The 13,114-nt window shown below is 50.4% G+C and overlaps 1 pseudogene; it reads right to left on the bottom strand.

Moving 5' to 3' along the window:
• Positions 1–6,804: 6,804 nt before the first annotated feature.
• LOC123155473 (uncharacterized) lies at positions 6,805–8,203 on the bottom strand (annotated as a pseudogene).
• Positions 8,204–13,114: the final 4,911 nt, after the last annotated feature.

Here is a 13,114-nt window from a genome sequence, read left to right as displayed (position 1 = left end):
GAAGCCTCTGGTCGAAGATGAAAAATCTCTGACAACAATGATGCGAAGATTCCATAATTGGTACATGGAAACCTGCAGAGAGTCTGGGGGTACGAATGCTTTGTATCTGAATATTAAAGAGGAGCACGACCTCGTTGCAAATGATCTGTTGACTGTTCCATTTGATGAGTTCTTCGCGTTCTTCAATCAAAAGGCCCTCGATAAACTAATGGTCTTTTGCTACTGTCTGTAAGTACTATTTCTGTCATTAAGTCTCTATATATAGCTCGGCTCTTTCATTTCATGTATTTATAATTAATTATCCTCAATATATTATGCAGATTGAAGATCGTCGAGTGCAAAAAAGAAGAAATTTATGATATTGGGTTCATTAACACAAATATCATAGATGAATTTCTGGTTAAAAAGGACGTCAAAGAGGCCGAGGACAACGTGCTACAATCGTTGATCAAAAATCAAAACAAAGATACCATACTCTTTCCTTACAACGGCAAGTGAGTGTTACTGTCGTGTGCATATTCGGTTTCCCTTATTACTCGAGCGAGGTTATAGTAATGTAATTGATGATTTATGCATGCATGCGCAGGTACCACTATATTCTTCTGGAGATTAAGCTTGAGCGTGGACTAGTAACCGTCTTAGACTCGAGACGGAAAGATCCCAAAACCTATGCAGACATGACTGAAATGCTCAGCAAGTAAGTTCAATCGATCACTATCGCACCATATCGGCAACTTTTTGTTCATTTCCTGATATCTCAAGTAATAATAATTATTTTCTTTGTCTTGCAGGGTTTGGAAACAGTTCACCGCACAAGCTCCGGGACTGCCGAAGGAGCTGCGATATACATACCCGAAAGTAAGTACTACTGGCTAGCTAGTTGCACGCATCTCCCGTTGATTCTATAGCTATACTTTCATCAATGCCGTTTATAATGCTTCATTATCAGTTTGATAGACCTCTATTTCTCGTAAAGTGCTTGTAGCAGGACGAAGGGAATGATTTCTGTGGATACTACGTGTGCGAGTTCATCCACAACGCGACTTTGAAAAACAAGCGGGGCTACTCTCAAAGACAATATGAAGTGCGTAAGCAATAATATTCACAATTTCATTTTATTACACCATCATTTCTGTTGAGTTTCATTCATATATATGTATTAATTAACCCCCTTCTTCAAATTAGACGTGGCAGATGCGGAATGAACTCCTAGAACCAGATCGCATGAAAGCAATTCAAGAGGAATTGGCGGGATTCTTTCTTGACCACGTCATCAATAAAGCCGGAGAATACCATGTGCAAATTGATTTCAATTGCTAGGGGATTGTAATTAAGAGATCTTATACATATTGTACATGTATGTAGCCAGTAGCATCGGATACATGATATTCGAAAACTTGTTGTTCGACCAATCTCTCGAAGAAGGAGAGGTTGATCAATCACTTCTCTCGGTATGCATGACGAACTTCTGTACTCAATGGTTCTCTCGATCACTTATGTATATATAGTACGTAGCGTCGACCAAGCACGGACATAAGAGAGGACACTTCTCTCTATTAATTAGCTAGCTAACACAATATATGAAACACCTAAATTAACCCCCCAAAACCCCCAACCCCCTCTTTTCAAAAAAAAAACAAAAACCACAGCCACTGAAAGGCTGACGCGTGGATGCCTTTTGGTCCCGGTTGGTACCACCAACCGGGACCAAAGCCCCCCTGACTGGCTCGGCGCACAGGGCCACGTGGAGGCACATTGGTCCCGGTTTGTGTTTGAACCGGGACTAATGGGTGGAGGTATTAGTAACGACCCATTAGTCCCGGTTCATGAACCGGGACTAAAGGCCCTTATGAACCGGGACTATTAGGTGTTTTTCTACTAGTGTGAGTCCGCCGCCCTGCAGTCTTGGTAGTGCGAACGGCACCGGAGGAGGAGGACAGGGCGAGAGGTCGTGCGGTGGTGCGGGCAGCAGGTTTTTCTTTTGTGAGCGGGGGTTAGCGAATACCGATCGATGGACTGTCAGCTGCTTAATGCGTGGCTTGTAGCCTTAAACACTGAAGAATTAAGGGCCATTAGATCTTGATGATGGATGAGTGTGATTGTTTGGATCTGCCTTCTCTCTTCCTTTTATAGGGATAGTAGAGTAGTAGATAGATGCATCAACCACTTAAACGCCATCCACCGAACAACCGCCATCGAAAGCAGAAACACCCCACACTTGACGCTCGGTCCATCGAGCGCAGCACAGCCAGAACAAACATATATTTTTTAGTTCGTTTTCAATTATTAAAAAATACAAATACTAGCATTTTTCAGTCAGTTAACAGTACGAACAGTCAGTTAAGACTACGAAAAACATTTTTCAGCCTGTTTGCATTATACAAATAGCATTTTATACTGAATGCAAATCATCAACATTTTTTTAGTCAGTTAGGGCATCTTCAACACGGACCCTCAAATCACATGCATTCGTCTGAACAGCATGGTTCGACTGTGTTTTGCCGTCCAACACAGTCTCGCATCCGTCCGCCGACCGGTCCGGAAGTTGGTGAAGTGTGCCTTGCCGGATTAGGTTCCTCGGCAACTGAGTTGGTTTAATGGAGGGAGGTGGACGAACGGGCGTCGTTTGAATGTGGAGAGAAGACGTGTGCACTAGGATGTGGCGGGGCGGCGCTCTCGAGCGGCACGTCGCTTTAATGTCAGCTATAGTGAGGGGTCGCATCTGCTCTGGGGCAACATGAATGCAACACAAACAATCTGGAGCGATGCTAACCGCTTCGGGCGAGAAAAGATGCGAGCGAGGGAGAGGGTTTTGGGTGGGCCAGGGTTCCTGGACGTGTGCGCGGCAGCGGTCCGGATACTCGCAAAGCCCCCTTCCAGTTTGCTTCTACTTTGCGGAAAAAGGACGTTCAGACCAGTCCGCGGACAGATGTAGGACTATGTTGGATGGCAAAACATGTTCGAACCATACTATCCCGGATGTATGCGTGCGATTTGAGGGTCCGCATTCGAACCGTGCTATCCGTACATATGCATATGCATGCGATTTGGAGGTCCACATTGAAAATATCCTAACTGACTGAACAATGCTAATCACTGTTGGCGTATAAATGTATTGCCTAGTCTCTTTCATTGGATCGGTCTTTTGATTGCATTGATCAGAGCATACACTTCTACATGGTATCAGAGCCAGGAGGCCTTGAGTTCAAGACCTTGCCAACATAGTATTAAAAAGCGATTCTGCGGCCTACATAAATCTCACGTCTAAGGGCTAAATAAACCTAAACGTAAGGGGGATGTTGAAATATATTGCCCGCTTCACTTTATCAGTTCGGACTTTTGGATGAGTTGACTAAAGCATGAATTCAATATAGTATCAGAGCTTCCTACGCCAACACCCAGCCGCGCAACTCTGGTGGCTCCGGCTCCGGCCCCCACAACGGCTCCCTCATACCCAACACCGACGGTTCCAGCAACTCCAACACCGGTGGCAACAATCATCGCCTCAACAATAGGAACACCACCGGTGGAGCAAAAACCCAGCCGTACTAGCCCTCCCGCAACCACCCATAGCCTGGCTCCATAAAGATATCGCCCGGGCATGCCCCGCGTTCGTCCAGCCAGGGTCTCTCGGCCCCCTCCCAATGGGTGTTCCCCCAGGCATTCATCGTCCCACGCCCGTTGTTGCTCCCGCCAGCTGCATCAACGACGCCATGGTTTCGCTCACTCTGCACTACGCCATCGTCAGCAACCACACCTACAACGCCACCATCCTACTGGGATCAACAACAGCTGCTCCAAGCCTTCAACACCAGTCATTTGATGCCACCATCCTCCAACGAGTTGGACATGGACACCGGGGAATCTACGCACATGACCTCTGATCCTGGTATACTTTCTTCTGTCTCGCCTCTTTCTTCCGCCGCACACCCTCCCGTAGTTGTGGGAAACGGGTCCTTTCTCCCCGTCACAACAGTAGGACACACCTCTTTGCATACACCAACTTATTCTTTTCATCTCAACAAGGTCCTTGTCACTCCTTACGTAATAAAAAAAATTAGTTTCCATATTTGCTAGGATTGTATGTTAGGCATATCTCAACCAAGTCGGTTGCACCCTGTACATCTATATATTTCCTGCCAATCAATATAATCAGTACATTGTCTCCTATACGCGCTAACATGGTATCAGAGCCAAGTGATCTTGAGTTCAACACCCGGCTGGCGCAATTAAATTGCAACCCACTTTCGGTCTATGTTTAGACCGGAGGAAGCCACACGTGAGAGGGAGTGTTAACGGATAAATGTATTGCCTAGTCTCTTACATAATATCGGTTTTTTGGTTGTAGTGGCTAGATCATGCACTTCTAGAATGACTTAGGTACAATGCCATTTCTATAACGCATACAGGCTGCAAATTGCTTTTTGTATTCTTAACTGATCGGGCGTACAGTTAACTGACTGAACTAATGATTGAAAACGAGCTGAAAAACTGAGGTTTGTTTCGGTTGTGCTGCGCTGGATGGGAGTGTCAAGTGTGGGGTGTTTTTGCTTTGGATGGCTGTTGTCTGTTGGATAGTGTTTAAGTGCCTGATGCATAGCCGCAAGTTGCAGCGTGATTGGGCAAGTCACATGACCTCTGTCCCTGGTTCGTGTTGTGTGTGGCGTTGACTAGAGTGCTGCACGCAGTCGGGTGACGGGTGGGCTGCTCTCAGGTGCTCTCCCGCTTTGGGCTTCAAATTGTGGCCTGGTTAACTGCTTGTGGGATGTATAAGTGTATATATAAATTATTGTTTTGCCAAAAAATTGGGTATTCCATGGAATTCCGAGGAATGCTCCTTCGGCCGCCACTGTGGCGGAGTCGGATGAGCTCTGTTTAGATTAGGTTTTATGTTGCATGTAATAGTATAGATTTGAGGTTTCTAAATTGAGGTTTTCGGTTATGGAAGAGATTATTTGAGGATTGACCGGTCACTGTTCGCGGACGCACCTGGACGCGTCCACGGGGGTTTGATGGGTCGAATTTGTTGTATCCGGCTGTACATGCTCTTAGAACATAAATCGGTACTATCCCTAAAACAATTTTGCAGGAATTCGAAAGTCCCGGTAGAACATATTCGTTATAATTTGTACAACTAATTTAAAAACAATCTTGTGTTACCAAATTCATCAACACAACGGAGTTCATACGTAGCTAACACATAGATGAAACTACAAATTAAACCTAGAGAGTGGCTCAATTGTCGAGGCCAAGGTATAACTTCTCCGCTAACTTGCGGCAAGCGAGGGCGTAGGTGAGGAGCTCCGCATCCGCCTCCCAGCACCTCATGGTTTGTGGGAGACCTCGTGGAGGTCGTTGAAATGGGTCCACGCGCTCTACCTGCCGCTGCGGAAGAGGCAGTCGCGTTTGTGTGCCTGCTTAGACAGCCACGGCTCGACCGCGGGCCAGTTGGAGTGGGCAGCCTCTGTGTCGTGTCAAGCGAGCTTGTGCGACTGTGACCCGCGACTGCTAAGGCACGGCGTCTTCGCACTTCGTAGTCAGACCGTCAAAGTTGACTTCCACCGAAAACGATACCTACCTCTCATCGAAACATCGGGACACCTTCGCTTCTATCAGTTATCTCCGAATCAATCATGCGATTGTGTGATTTTCAATACAGTCTTCTTTATAAACCGCACCACTATCTTCTTCTTAATGAAATTGTAGGAGCACCTTGCCCTCTTGACAAGGTTCCATCACAAAATAATCATTCAAAGGCCACCGGAGAAATCAGCCATGCTCGACAAAACAATCGGTCGAGTCGAACCTAAAATTTGTGTTAATTCTGTTTCAATGCAAGTAATGAAATCTTACTCTAGGATTGGGGGGGGGGGGGGGTCATATATATGGAAATAATGTTGGAGGTGCTTTTTTATGCGTTACATAATTCATCTGACAACAATGGTTAATGGGAAATAATCAAAGAACTTGAAGGAGATGAAAGCAACTTTGACGAATAACCATTTCATTAATAAAAAAATGGGTAGGCACACAATTGAGGAATTGAAGAAACTCATTCTCCTTCCATTAAAGCCATAACATGGAGGCGCAGTGGATCCTGGCCCTTACCGGCGGGAGGGCTCATTTAGGTGTTTTCTTGAGTTTCATTATGGTTTTTGTTCTGTTCAAGAAGGCAAGACGGCAGTTGTTTTCTAAAGTTGGAATAAGGTTCACCTTAGTCCCCGTGCCGGCGGTGCGTCTAGCGTCGGAGGAGGATGTGCGGAGGTGTGTCTTCGACGGATATCACAAGATTTGGCGGCGTTTGTCTTCAGTGGATCCTCTTGGATCCTGTCTTTGTTTGTCTACATTCGTGTCTCTATAGTTTGGATCCCTCCGATATATGCTTCTCTTCATCGGCAACAGTTGCTATCCTGATGCGCTGGTCATGTGGGACTTTAGCACGATGATTTTCTGGCTGTCTACTGCAATAAGGTTTGCCCGGTTCCGACGAGAGAAGAGTGACGACGGCGGTGCGCCATCGGCTCGCTCCAGTGTTTGTAGTCGTCGCTAGATGGTCAACATACCTGGATGTAATTTTTAGTTCCAGTGTTCTTTCACTATCTTGATAGTTGATGAGTAGATCGAAAGCTTTTTCAAAAAAGGAAAAGAAAAACAATTACAATGATATGTTCATACAAAATGCACCTGAAGCAATTCATCGATGGATGAACTTACATCATCAATCAGTCGAATGAATGCTACCCTCCAGAGAAACATAAGCAAATCTGAAGAAAGCTAACTATATCTACAAGCCTACAAGGGAATGATGCACTACACAAACTTCTTAGTAGTATAACCATGCGACGCCCTTGCTTGGGTCTATCACTATAGCTTGTGCTCCATGTACAGCTTGTGCCTGCACATCGGGCACCTAAGGCTCTCCACGAGGGCGCGCTCCAAGCACGCGCCATGGAAGACGTGCGCCAGCTTGCCGCACCCGGGCCACGCGGCGAGGTCGTCGCCCTCCACCTCCAGCAGCTGCAAGCAGACGGGGCAATCCTCCCCAGCGACGTCTACCCTCCTCCGCTTTGCCGGCCGCTCGTCTGGGTCTGCTAATTCGCCTTCCGCGCCGCACCGTACCGGACAACGCTCTCGAGAGCATGGTGGCGGGCCCATGGCCCGAGCGCTTCATCGGCATGGAATTGCACTTGCCGGCGTGTAGTCCGCCCGCTGGAGGTTGCCGACGTCCACGAACACCTCGATGCGTCTTGCTCCCGGCGGGACGCTCACCTGCGACGTCAAGCGAGACCATAGCTCGCGGAGCTTCCTGCTCTCCTCAAGCTGCTTGCTCCTCTCAAGCTTTTCGCTGAAGAAACCGGGGTATATCAGCAGGGCCAGAGACGATCCGGCCCACGCCAGCGACCTCGCCGCGTGGTCGCCGGTGGCGATGAACCGTAGCTGGTGCTCCGTCGGCCACCCTCGCCGTTCCACGCCGTCCGGTGATGCCCTGAAGCGGGTGTAGCGGTAGATCACCAAGATCTGCTTGCTGTGGTCTCCGCCTTGGCTCTCCACGGCGGCGACCCGCATGACGCCGACCGTGCTCTCGGCGCAGGCGAACCGCGGCGCCGAACCTCCAACGAATTGCCCCTCGGGGGCGTACTTCCTACGGTGCAGTGTCTGTAGCATGCTTAGCATCACGCTATCGTCGGCGCTGGCCGCTTGTCCTTCGACCTCGCCGTCGCTCTCCTCCTCCTCCTCGCTGCTGCTGTCATCCTCGTCATCTTCCGAATCCACCGAGTATTCATCCTCGGCCTCGCTGTTGTCATTATCGTCATCTTCGTCCTCCAACTCCTCCCACAGCGACAGCGGCGGATGATCGTTAAAGTGACCATCAATCCGAACGGCGACCGCCTCACCGACAGCGGGGCCGCCTCCCCGCCGCATCACGCGAGAGCAGAAGAAATCGGAGTCCATCACTAGAACCGGGCATGGCAGCTCCGCGCAGGGCCTCTCGGAGGACAGCCACGCGAGGGTGAACGCGTGGTCCCCGTTGGCGTTCTTGACGTAGGCTTCCACGACGACGCTCCTGTCGCTCGGCGGCCCGACGAGGGAGACGCCGATGACGGCGCCGCGGCGGCCTTCCAGCACGCGCCCGGACCACACGGTCTCGCCGCTCTTGACGTCCACGGACCAGAGGGTCATTGCCATGTCAAATTGCCGCGGTATAATCGACTCGCGTTAAGCAAAGCGTTTAGCTCCTCTGTTTATATGGATCATCAATTAATCCACTTGCCAATCCGGAGTCGGATTGATTAAGCCGCTAATCAACAATAATACTACACCTACGAAAGGTGCTACGTAGGCCTACTTAACCTTCCATAAAATTCCCTTCTCCCCCCGATTTTAACCGGTGTGGGCCCCAGCTGCTAATCCTGGCCCAATTAACAAATCCCACATCAGCTTTTACGTAAGATCAAGCTTACGTATGTCTAGCATTGCTCGCTAATCAATCTCCAAATCATTGAGATCATACTCGCGACTACAGTTTGGACTCGGAGGCCATTTCTGTGGATCCCATTGCTTTTTAGGGCGTCTGTTGGGCGGTCAGGGAAAAAACTCGGCTGCCTCCCCAGCCGTCCGATGTCATCTAAATCAAGTTTTTTTTTCTTCAAGAGCACCCAAAACGTGTGCCTTAATTTTATAGAAGAGAGCAAGACAGTTTACAAGAGGTCTAACAAGTGTGGGACACTCGAAGACGAACACCCACTACCACTACTACAATACAACATCAGGCTAATCTCTCACAAAGCGTTGTAAACTACCTCCTCCACGGGCCGCCAGCTTCCAATCTCTCATCTCATCGAGGATCTTCACCACGAGCTCTTGCGTGTCTACCTGTTGCTCAGTTCTGCTGAACATCCTGGGATTCCTTTGCTTCCAAAGCGACCAAGTCGTGCAGATGACCAGGGTGTCGAAACCGCACTTGTCTTCCTTCGCGAACCCAGATCGTTGCTGCATTCACCATTCCAGAAAAGAGTCTGTGCTCATGGGGCAAGTAATCTGTAATTGCAGCTTGTCCAAACAGCACACCCAAGTACGCGCATAGCCGCATTGCACCAAGATGTGGTCCACAATGTCTTTGTCCTACAGGCACGTGTAACAGGCTGAGGTGTGATCTTGCAATCCATGTCTGGCGCGTTGATTCTCCGTCCATAGGTGATGTTATGAGGCAAGCCACGCAAAAATCTTGCATTTGAGAGGGGCGAGGCTTCTCCAGATGGCAGCGGCGTGCGGCAAACCGACAGGCCCTCACAAAGACGGCTGTAAGTAGATTTGGCAGAGTAAGACATGGATGTCGCACAAGGCCATAAGAAGCTGTCAGGCGTCTGGTCATCCCTATGAACCGAGGGCAATGCCATGTCTCAGGTGCATGAGTTGGAGCAGCGCCTGATGGAGTCATGTACCTAGGATAGGGTCACAGACCTGATCTAAGTACCCTGCCCGAGGACACCCGTAGAAGAGATCACCTTCCAGTCGACCTACGAGGGACTCACTCGACTGACTTGAAGGACTCGACCACGAAGACTCACTCGACCACCAGAAGGTCAAGAGGCACTCGGCACTACAACGGTCTGTAATTAAATAGACTTTATGATAGTAAAGACACTTTATGTGGGGCGTTACCAGTAACGCCCCAGACTTCATGTACCTTAAACCCTTCATTACGTGGGCTGGCTGGGGTCCTGGCGCACTCTATATAAGCCACCCCCCTCCACAGGTAGAGGGGTTCGGCACTCTGTAACTCATATACACATAATCCACTCGACCGCCTCCGGGCTCCGAGACGTAGGGCTTTTACTTCCTCCGAGAAGGGCCTGAACTCGTACATCTCTTGTGTTTACAACCTCTCCATAGCTAGGACCTTGCCTCTCCATACCTACCCCCCACTCTACTGTCAGACTTAGAACCACGACAGTTGGCGCCCACCGTGGGGCAGGTGTTTTAGCGATTTTGTGGAGAAGTTGCGATTCTTCCGAGTACTTTCATCATGGTGCCTGCTGGAGTTTTGGTCGAGGGCCGAGAGATCCGTCTCGGTGCTCTCACCTTCGTCGCCGACGACTCCGCATGGCTCCAGGAGGCTCCACTCGACGTCGATGCGCTCCCCGTCCGCGGTGCGACGCATTTTCGCGCATGTGTCCGCGGCGTTCTGCTGCGGCAACCGTCGACCCCGTATCGGTCGACTCCCCCATCGGCCACCCTCCCGGTCTCCCGCCAGCGCAAGCGCTCGGGCCGGTCGAGGCTTCAGCGGTGGGTGAGGCACGCGGTGGCTCGCCAGACGGCCACCACCCAAGTTGCGGCAATCGAGCCCGATGAATCTCTTTATGGCCTGTTCGATCTGTCGACTGGCTCCGTAGAGACTGCGTCCGAGTGCGATAGCAGTGATCCAGCGGCGGAAATCCTGATGGTCGACGGGCCCCGCAGTCCCCCTGGCTTCGCCCGTGATGGTGGGGCAGGCGACGGAGGCGACCCCGCACGAGACCACGAAGAGTACCAGCCCGAGCCACTCGACTCTCTGCAAAGAGAGGAACTTCGCCGCAGGAACGTGGATGCCCTGCGTACTCCCATCGCAGGAGAAACCCCCGAGGCTCGCGACTTGGAGGAGGCACGTTTGGCCAACTTGGCCGAACGCACTCGCGTGGAGAATCTTCAGCGAGCACTCGACGAGCGCGCGCGGCAACGAGTTCCCGACACCAGTCGACGTCAACTCTTCCCGCCGACTCAGGTATATCGAACCCCAATCCAGAATTTAGCAGCTGCGACCCGTATTGCAGAGTCCATCCAGCCCTCTCAGTCGGAAGCTGGCAGAGGCTTGATGCAGATCAGGGATCTGCTCCGGGCAGCAGGTGATCAGAATTCGGCCGTGTCACAGTCGCGCAACAGAATTCACAGTCGATCCGTCGCTGCGAATACGGTTCAGTCGGCTCACAGCCCCAGATCGCCTCCGCGGCGTGAAGGGCGCGAGAATCGGCGAGACCAATATGGAGACCGATACGACCGAGATGATAGGCGTCGAGTGCCCAATTCCCCTCCGAGGGGTGGGTCTTACGCTCCTCGGCAGCAAGATGACAGACGTCAGCTCAGTGCGGGGCGAAGAGTTCCAGTCGACCCCAGAGAACCAGGCTTCGACGCGCGATCCATTATCGTGCAAGGCTTGGTCGACCGGAACAGAGCCCATCGAGGTGGACTCGACAGAGATGCGCCTACGAGCAGTCGGGTGCCTATTTCTGGTCCGGAATGTTTCAGCAGAGCTATCAGAGCCGCAGTGATCCCTCCCAATTTCAGGTTGGCAACAGGAGTCAGCAAGTTCACTGGTGAGTCTAAGCCTGAAACTTGGCTTGAGGACTACCGAGTGGCGGTTCAGATTGGTGGTGGGAATGATGAGGTGGCCATGAAACATCTGCCCCTCATGTTGGAAGGTTCTGCCAGAGCATGGTTGACTCAGTTACCTCCTAGCAGCATTTACACTTGGGAAGATCTGTCCCGAGTGTTCGTCAGAACATTTGAAGGAACTTGCAAGCGACCGGCTGGATTGACGGAGCTGCAAGTCTGCGTGCAGAAGACCAATGAGACTCTCAGGGAGTATATTCAGAGGTGGATCACTTTGCACCATACTGTGGAGAATGTGTCTGATCATCAGGCAGTCTGCGCCTTCAAGGATGGTGTCAAGAACAGAGAATTGAGTTTGAAATTTGGTCGAACCGGTGACATGACCTTGAGTCGGATGATGGAAATTGCTACCAAGTACGCCAACAGTGAAGAAGAAGACCGACTCCGAAGCGGCAAGCACAAGCCGAGTCAGTCGGAGAAGGGAAACACCAGTCGGAAACAGAAGCGGAAGGCTGAACCAGCAGCTCCTGGAGAGGCTCGGGCCGTGACTCAGGGAAAGTTTAAAGGGAAACCAAAAGGATCCTAGAACCCTAAGAAGGTAAAGGATAAAGAAGGGAACGATGTGATGGATATGCCGTGTCACATTCACACGAAGAAAGACGAAGAGGGGAATATCATTTACCCAAAGCATACCACTCGCCAATGTCGACTCCTGATCCATCAGTTTCAAGGAAAACAGTCTAAAGACAAGGAAAAGGAGTCGGACAAGGCCGAAGACAAGGAGGACAGTGAGGAAGGATATCCGCATATCAACTCCACTCTGATGATCTTTGCAGATGTGGAAAGCAAGAGTCGATTGAAAGTCATTAACCGTGAGGTGAACATGGTTACCCCAGCAAAAGCAAATTATCTGAAATGGTCCCAAACACCCATCACATTCGACCAATCTGATCACCCGACTCATATTGCCACCCCCGGGAGGCAAGCTTTGGTGGTCGATCTAGTTGTCGAAGGCACTCGACTGACAAAAGTGCTGATGGACGGTGGTAGTGGGCTGAATTTGTTGTATGCAGACACACTGAAAGGAATGGGCATTCCGATGTCCCGATTGAGCACCAGTAACATGAGCTTTCATGGAGTTATACCAGGGAAGAAAGCCGAGTCACTCGGCCAAATAGCTTTGGACGTGGTGTTTGGTGATTCGAAACATTTTCGCAAAGAGAAGTTGACGTTTGAGGTCGTGGATTTTCAGAGTGCATATCATGCCATTTTGGGGAGACCAGCTTATGCACGGTTCATGGCTCGACCATGTTACGTGTACCTCAAATTGAAGATGCCCGGCCCCAAAGGAGTGATCACTGTCACCGGTGATCGGAAAAAGGCAGAAGAGTGCTTTCAGAAGGGCTCAAAGATTGCCGATTCCCACGTGACAGCGGTCGAGTTCGAAGAATACAAGCAAAACGCAGATCCGAGTGATTTGCTGCGATCCAAGAAACCCGCCACAGAATCTGCATTTCAGTCGTCCGGTGAGACGAAGCCTGTTCACATTCACCCGACCGACCCCGATGCAGCTCCGACCCAAATCTCCACAACACTCGACCCGAAATAGGAAGAAGCGCTCATCCAGTTCCTCCGTGAGAACTGGGACATTTTTGCATGGAAGCCCGCTGACATGCCAGGTGTTCCCAGGGGACTGGCTGAGCATCGCCTAAGAGTCGACTCATCAGTAAAACCAGTCAAAGAGCAT

The sequence above is a fragment of the Triticum aestivum genome, chromosome 7B (assembly GCF_018294505.1).
Source record: "Triticum aestivum cultivar Chinese Spring chromosome 7B, IWGSC CS RefSeq v2.1, whole genome shotgun sequence".
Taxonomy (NCBI): domain Eukaryota; kingdom Viridiplantae; phylum Streptophyta; class Magnoliopsida; order Poales; family Poaceae; genus Triticum; species Triticum aestivum.
The sequence above is the reverse complement of the archived record's forward strand: the minus strand, read 5'-3'. Positions and strand labels throughout refer to the sequence as shown.